Genomic DNA, 7,500 nt, shown 5'->3' with positions numbered 1-7,500 from the left:
AAATGTAGTGACAAGGGCATTTTTGTAAACTGCCATTACTTTTCTGGAGAACATTTTGGGCATTATATATCAAAAACCTTTAAAAAGGCATTGCATTTGATCGAATATTCCATTACTACTTCCATAAATTTATCTTCTAAAAATGAAATAAAAAAGAAATACAATGTGAAAATTTGTTTTTATGTGGGTGATTGATATTCTTTATACTTTTATGTAGTTTTTTAAATGTGCCACTTGTCTACATTACATGTTTTTAAAATTTTACAAAATAAAATCTAAAATACGCTGTGCCATTATGGAAGACAGTTTTGTAGTTTCTTTAAAAATTAAACATTTCCCATACAATCCAGCAATTACATTCCTAGGTTCTTACCCAACCAAATTACTTGAAAACTGACATCTACTTAACAATCCATGCATTAATGTCTATAGCATCTTTATTCACAATTGCCAAAACTTGAAAGCAACCAAAGTGTCTTTCATAGGAGAATGGATAAATTTTAGTACATCTAGACAGTAGGCTACTATTTAACACTAAGAATAAATGAGTAGTCAAGTCATAAAAAAGGCTTGGAGATAAACTTAAATGCATATTACTAAGTGAAAGAAACCAGTGTGAGTAGGCTTTACTGTATGATTCCAGCTATATGAATTTTTGAGAAGGCAAACCTATGGAAAGAGTAAAAAGTTGAGTGGTTTTTAGGGGTCAGAAGGAGAAAGAATGAGTAAGGGGAGCACAGAGGAAATACAGGGCAGTAAGACCACCCTGTACGCTACTAGAATGGCAGACACATGCCATTACACATTTGCGCAAACTGATAGAAAGTACGACACCACAGTTTCATGTGAACCATGCACTTTGGTTAATAATGATGTATCGTGTTGGTTAACAATACCAGTAAGGAAAGCCGGGTGTGTATTGGGGAGGAGGAGAGGAAGAGGGAAGTATGTAAAAAATGCTGTATTTTCCATTCAATGTTGCTATAAATCTGAAAGTACTCTTAGAAAAGTAAGCCTATTTATTAAAAAAAAAAAAAAATCCCCTGGATGGCTTAAATACTGCAGTTAAGTTGAAGAAATAAAATAGATAAGGTATTGACATATTGATACTACAAATAAACACTTACTAAACAGTATGGGAGCACATTCAGGACAATGAAGCAAGTGATTCAGAATGACCCGAGGAACTGAAGAGAGCGTTCTTAAATGGAAAAAAAAAAAAAAAAGGAATTGTGCTTCTTTAAACCGTATTTTAAGTTTTTTCAAAACAAGGCCCTAGAAACCCCCAGTTTCAAGTATGCCCCAGGCTTGGTCCACTCCTGTGGAGTCTTGGGGAACCTTGTACAAGTTTGGGTTATTCATTCACGAACATTAAAGCCCAGTATAGATGTGATGAAGCTGGGCTCCCTCCTCTGTGGTATATGCTGAATTTCAGAGAAGGCAGCAGCCAACATGGAAAATGCTGGAACTTTTCTTTACAACTGGGCTGTGATGAGGGGGTTTGTGTTACGAACATAAACTACTGTGTTTTTAAGACTCTTCCTTTCGGGTTTCTGAAATTGGACCAGACAAGATAATCTTCTTTAAAGATACAATTCAAAAAGCCAAAAGCACACCTTCCAACACCCTGTGCTTTCAGGTATTCTGGACCTAGTTGAGCTGGCGGATGAGCTGACTGATGCGTTCACCCAATAGCCAGGTGAGCCATCTCCTTGAGGAAGCCCACTTGGTTCTTGGTGACATGACGGGCCACCGAAAGGTGAAAAGGTCACAAGAAACATGACATATCTTGGAAATACTTCCCGGGAAGGCAATTTCATGAATGAGGTCTTCTAAACAGATGACGCCAAACCTCCCTAGATGCTCCTCAATCACTGTGTTCTCTGTGTTTTCGGTTGGAGGAAGGGTTTTTTTTTTTTTTTTTTTTTTTTTTTTGAGAGATTTTCGCTATAGGGTGAGGATGGTCACGCCGCAATCCCTTCTCCTCCATTCTCCTCTCGGGATCTTGGGCACACACGCACACGGTGTGAGTTTTAAGCCACCAGGTCCGGGACGCGAACCGCACTCGACTACGTGGAAGTCCAGCGACATAGCCATTACGCTAACTGCTGGTTCCCAGGAATGGTCTTATTCTTGACCTTGGCTTGCCCACGTTTCAAGGTGAATTCCCAGACAGATTTCAGATTTGGAAATCCCCAGGTCACATAAGGTTCCACTAGTTGCAGTGTTTTTAGGCTCTGAGGAGTGACTTTGACAAAAACACCACTGAAAATTTTCTTCAGACGCAGTCTCGCGATGGTCTTCTGCACCACTGAACTCACCCCATCAGTCCTCTTGATGCGCCCAGCAAAGGCCAATGAATGTTTATCGGGCATTTCCAAAGCCTGAGGTTTCACTTCAAGTCATCTGAAACGTACCATGTCTCGCTTCTTCCGCCAGGAATCATTTAAGAATGATTCCAGTCGCTTAAATCTGGGCCCTTCTCTTTCCTCTGCTCTTTTCTTGCCAAAAGTGCTTGCTTTGCTTGGGTGGCTTTGAGGGCTTGATAAGCCTTTCTCTTTTTCAGGAGATTTTCTGGAACCAAAGGGATCTTTTTCCTTCACTCTGGCTCTGCCATCTTTGCAGTGTTACTGGTACTACTCTTAAATGAAATTTTGAGCTAGAATTTGACAGAAATATTGACATATGCTTAAATGAGCAAGGGAGCTTTTAGGTATGAATGTGTGGAAGAATGACAAAAAAATTAGGGTGCCAGATAGTTCCAGAGAGGTGACAGGAAAAGAGCCAGAGAGGAGTGGGGCTAGGGGGCTTGTCAGCAGTGGCAGGCTGTAACTGAGGATGACAGGGGATGTCAACAGGAGTAAGATGAGGGGACAGAAGGAAGGATAGGGGTTCAGAAATAATTTGGTGGTGGCAGAAGGGATGGGGTAGAAGAAAGCAGGGAATGGTAAGTGGTGTGAGTGAACAGTAGCAGAAACAAGCAGGCATCCTTCCACCAACATGGAGATGGACCTGGCTGGAACAGAGGGATGAGAGGTCTGCAGACAAGAGGCAAAGGAGTAAAACAGCACGCACCAAAACACGGCAAGGTGGTGCTCCTGAGAGTTAGGAAATGCTGGTGTCATTGGAGAAGGTGGAGCATGCTGGGAAAGTGTACGATTGGGGAGGGGAGCAATGGACGGGTTTACCCTCTTTTGGAGGGAGCCGCGGCCTGATAGATGTTCCAGGCAGATGAAAACATCAAACTAGAGCACTCAAGTTCCTGAGAGCTATTACAGAGAGATGAAAAGCAAAACTTAAATAAATCTCAGGATAATGCGCTTAAGTTAATTTCAGGAAGAAGGAAAAACAAACAAACATTAGGACTCAGAACAGTTGTCCCATGGAGAGAGGAAGGACAGTGACATGGAAATGATGCAAAAAGGAGGATTTTATAGAAATGTCAGAGATACCTAGTTTATCCATAGGTACAGAGGTTTCTTTGATTTTGTTTTGTTTGTCTCCCTTCCCCTGTCACTGGGCACTGCAACAAAGTAAGCCTGATCTCTCCATTTCTGAGGAAAAAAGCAGCCTCTTTTGTGGAGTTCTTGGTGTGTCTGTGTGTGTGTGGGGGGGGATCAAGATACTTTTTGAGAAGAGGGTGAAAAGGAGGGAGGAGTTTATCCGAATGAAATAGGAGGGCACCTGGCTGGGCAGGAAGAAGATTTTGAATGAGGAGGGTGAAAGATATAAAAAAGGAGAGTAGAATCCAAAAACGGCATGACAAAATCTAAGATCTTGGTTCTTGCACAGAGTCTTACTTCTCTGCCCTGTTGTTCAATTCATGTCTCCTGCAGAGTCAAATTCTAATTCCAAATAACCTTACCTGCCCTCTCTCTGCTCCCCATGAGGTAATGAGGCTGCACAAGAGCACAAGTCTGATCAATTTTGATTTTTTGCATTCATTCATCATATTCAATTACAAAATTTATGGGATTAAAATCAAAATAAGGTCTGCACAGGATTATTTTGCGATCACAGTGTGCAGCCAGTAAACCAGCACTGGCGGTGGTCTGGTGGGCATTGGCCTTGGGGGGTGGTGGTGCAGTACCTGGGAAATTGTCCTGACCAGATGGTACCGAAATAAGAATGACTCCATGGGAGCATGGTTTTGAGAGAACTGAAATTTCCCTGTTGAGGGTTTGAAAACAGTTTAAAAGCTTGAAGTTCAGATAGGTGCAACTAACAAGTCTGGGTAGGGTATGTCAAGAGATCAGGGTAACCTGTATAACTGGAAGATTTTAAGATTTTTCAATAGGAAATGGAATGACTTTACCTCGAAATCCTATAAATACAGATTTAGAGATGAAATGATATTTAGTAGGGGGAAAGAAGGTTTTGTTTAGGAAAGGGCCTTTTCTAACACTGCTTGTACTGTATTAAATACCTCACTCCCTTTTTAATCTGCATAGTCACTATGACTAAAACATACCACTGGCAGTGGTGGGATTCGAACCCACGTCCCCGAAGAGACTGGAGCCTAAATCCAGCGCCTTAGACCGCTCGGCCACACTACCACATACAATGGCAGCCATCGTAATTACTTCATCTCTGAGCCTTTTGCTCAGTTTGCAGCCGGTAGAACTCCGGATTTTCCCCACTGGAGGCAGAACTCCGCGCAGCGTTCCCGTTCCTCCCTGGGCAACTGAACAAACTTTGAGAAAGGAGGAATCGCCACTTTCTCACGCCTTGCGAAGTTCTTGGTGTCTGGATCCAGAAATTCTCCTAGGAGTATAAAAAATTCCCGGACTTTGCGTGCACTCTCCCTCCCTCGCCCCAACCTCAATGAGTCCCAAACCACCGCCCTCCCTTCTCGTCCGAGGCCTCTCCGCGGTCTCTGCCAAGCCCTGAGGAGTCCAAGGTTCGGGGTCGGGGTGGCAGAGACAAAGCCGTTCCCTGAGCTACATGAGCCGACGATCCTGCTGGCTCACGAGTGTTGCTGCCAGGAACTGCCGGGTGGGGGACAGCAGAAAGGGCCCAGGGGCGCGGGAGGAACGGAGAACGCAGGTGGGGAGCCCGGCGGCCGGGAGCGCCCGGCGCGGTGCGAGTCGGCTGTGCGGAGCCGCGGACCCACCCGCGCGGGTGCCGGGCCCCGCCACTCTGCCGCACCTCCCACGCAGACCGCGCTAACGCTGCTTCTCTGCTGTCGCCGCCACTCGTGTCCCGGTCCCAGCGCACAGGCAGGCAGCGCTCCCTGGCGCGGCCCCGGGAACCTACCGCAGCCGGGAGAGGCGCGCGCAGAGGTGGCCCGCACCCCTGGGCGGTGGGCAGCGCCTCGCTGGCTCTGAGTCTAGCGGGGTGGGGCGGCTTCCTCCGTCACTTGGGCAGAGTCAAAGTGCCAGGCCCCCGGGCTAAACTTATGCCTTCTAAGAAATTGCACTTCGTGTTTCCACACTTCGAGGAACCCTCAGGGGGAAGGGGAGTGTGAGTTCATTGCCTCCATCGGCACAGGCGGCTTCGCCGGCGTCAGCCTGGAGAGACTTCCTCGGAAGTTAGACTCACCGCCCGCGTCGCGACCGCCTCTCGGTGCACGTTGAGGAAGCGTCAGGATGGAGGAGAGAACAGGGCCTGCCGTCTGGGCTTCACAGGGCCTTGTGGGTGGATGCGAGAGAAGAAAACAAATATTTAAAACATCTGTTGGACTCTGTTATGTGTAGTACTGAGCCAGACGGGTGACCGGGGGTCTACGGAGGGGTCGGGCCTAAGCGGCCTTATGTGGAGACTATCCGTGAGTGCTCCAGCCGAGGTTACATTTGTGGCTCTCTGTGTTGTAAGTGCTAATCGCTAAACATAGCCGTTTAAAAACCCGCAGCTTCTGTTCGTATGCTTTGACCTTTCTCTCTCTTTTTTAACCTGAAGATTCTGATAAGATGGAAATGACCTAAGCCGTTCTCGATCCCCCCCCCCACCCCAAATCAGGCAATAAAAGAGCTCAAGAAAAGAGTTGGCCATTATGCAGAGCTCTCTTTGAGTCTGGAATGCTGAATGTTCAAGTTCTTTCACACTGAAAGCCTTCAAAGCACTTTCTTAGGAGAAAAAGTACCACCCTCTCATGTCCCTGAAAGAAGTCCCTTTTCGAACCAGTGGGCATGGCTTCTCCTATTGAGGCATCACATGTTTCTCAAGCACACATTGTCTGCCTTGCACTTCCGATCCTTCAGTGGAGGGAGAAGCCTGGTCTCTGTGTACAGCTCAAACAGAAAATGCCCTGAAACCCACAAGGCGGTTGTCTCAGCTTTCCTAGTGAAACGCCAACATTGCTGTGTACTTAATTGTCCAGTAAATGAAGCAAATGCATAGCGACCCTTTGGAAAGGGGCCTGACACAGATACGTGAATGTATGTGTACACACGTGTGTCTGGCACTTGGCTGTCTCTTCAGTCTTCAGCACAGAATTCTAGTATTCTATGCTCCAGCGTTCTGCTGTATTGCTAGAGTTTAACCTTCAATCTCCTGCTGTTATACCTTGTTAATAGAGTAAGAGAGCCAGCCAGGTGGCATGGTGGTAAAGGCGATCAGATCCCACATGGCCAACTGTATTTGAAAAACTTCCCTGGCACTTGTGTGTGTGTGTGTGCCCAAAATCATGAGAGGAGAATGGAAAAGGGATTGTGATATGGTCATCCCCCTGGGGGTGATTTCTTTCTTTCTCTCTCCAGTGAGCACACGCAACTTCTAGCAAATCAAAATATATATGTATAAATCAGAAGAAATTTTTTTTCTTTAATTACTAGAAGGTATGTACATTCACCAGCAAGAAAGAGAGCGAGAAGAGAGAGCCTCCAGTGAGGTGTGGTCATGCCATAATCCTCTTTCCTCCTTTTCTCCAGCCTATCAGGATTTTGGACACATACCACACATGCTTGGAGTAAGAAAAAAAAATGTATAGACAAGCCAGAGATTTACTTTAAAGCCTTCATACCCAAAATGTGACCCAGCAGCATTGGCATCTCCTGGTAATGTTTCAGAAGTCTGGTACAAAGCTTATCGAATTGGAATTTTAACAAGCTCCTTAAAGGTTAGGATACACATTAAATTTTAAGAAGTACTGTATGCATCAGATGTCCTCTGCTCACTTAGAACATGTTTAAAATCCCCACCAGGATCCTTGGGGATCCGACTCCAGTAGAAGATGAAAACTGCCTTGCAATGTGAAACTCGGTTCCTGGCCCCAGTAGAGAGCCAGCTATTGGCGTGAGGACCCCTTCTGCATGTGTTAGTTACAAAATTTCCTAAAACAAAACAGAGCAAAATAAAAAACTGGTCAATAACATATGTGTCTGATGTACGTATCAGATAGTTTTTTCAGCACTTGTTGAACCCCTAGTGAGTCTTCAGCTCTTAGATGGTCTCAGATGTTTATAACACCAAGCATGACAGTAATGCAAAGTGCAATAGCGTACTTAGACGTTTTCTAAAGCCAGTGCTCAGAGGAAAGGGAAGGGATGGAAATCTCTTTCC

At 45.4% G+C, this 7,500-nt stretch overlaps 1 long non-coding RNA gene, 1 other non-coding gene and 1 pseudogene across 2 annotated transcripts in view; 1 reads left to right on the top strand and 2 right to left on the bottom strand.

Annotated features, from left to right (window-relative positions):
* Window positions 1–1,650: 1,650 nt before the first annotated feature.
* On the bottom strand, window positions 1,651–3,932 carry LOC102480950 (60S ribosomal protein L7-like 1; annotated as a pseudogene).
* Window positions 1,677–7,500, top strand: part of LOC106733217 (uncharacterized) — a 6,288-nt gene continuing 464 nt past the window's right edge. The window contains exon 1 of the long non-coding RNA XR_001369394.2: window positions 1,677–1,699. This is a non-coding gene — a long non-coding RNA (uncharacterized LOC106733217). The remainder of the gene's footprint in view (window positions 1,700–7,500) is intronic.
* Window positions 4,475–4,556, bottom strand: TRNAL-UAG (transfer RNA leucine (anticodon UAG)). The gene has a single exon. It is a non-coding gene; the product is annotated as a tRNA-Leu (tRNA).

Source organism: Tupaia chinensis, unplaced genomic scaffold (genome assembly GCF_000334495.1).
Source record: "Tupaia chinensis unplaced genomic scaffold, TupChi_1.0 Scaffold141372_1, whole genome shotgun sequence".
Taxonomy (NCBI): Eukaryota; Metazoa; Chordata; class Mammalia; order Scandentia; family Tupaiidae; genus Tupaia; species Tupaia belangeri.
This window is presented reverse-complemented; position numbering and strand designations above follow the sequence as displayed.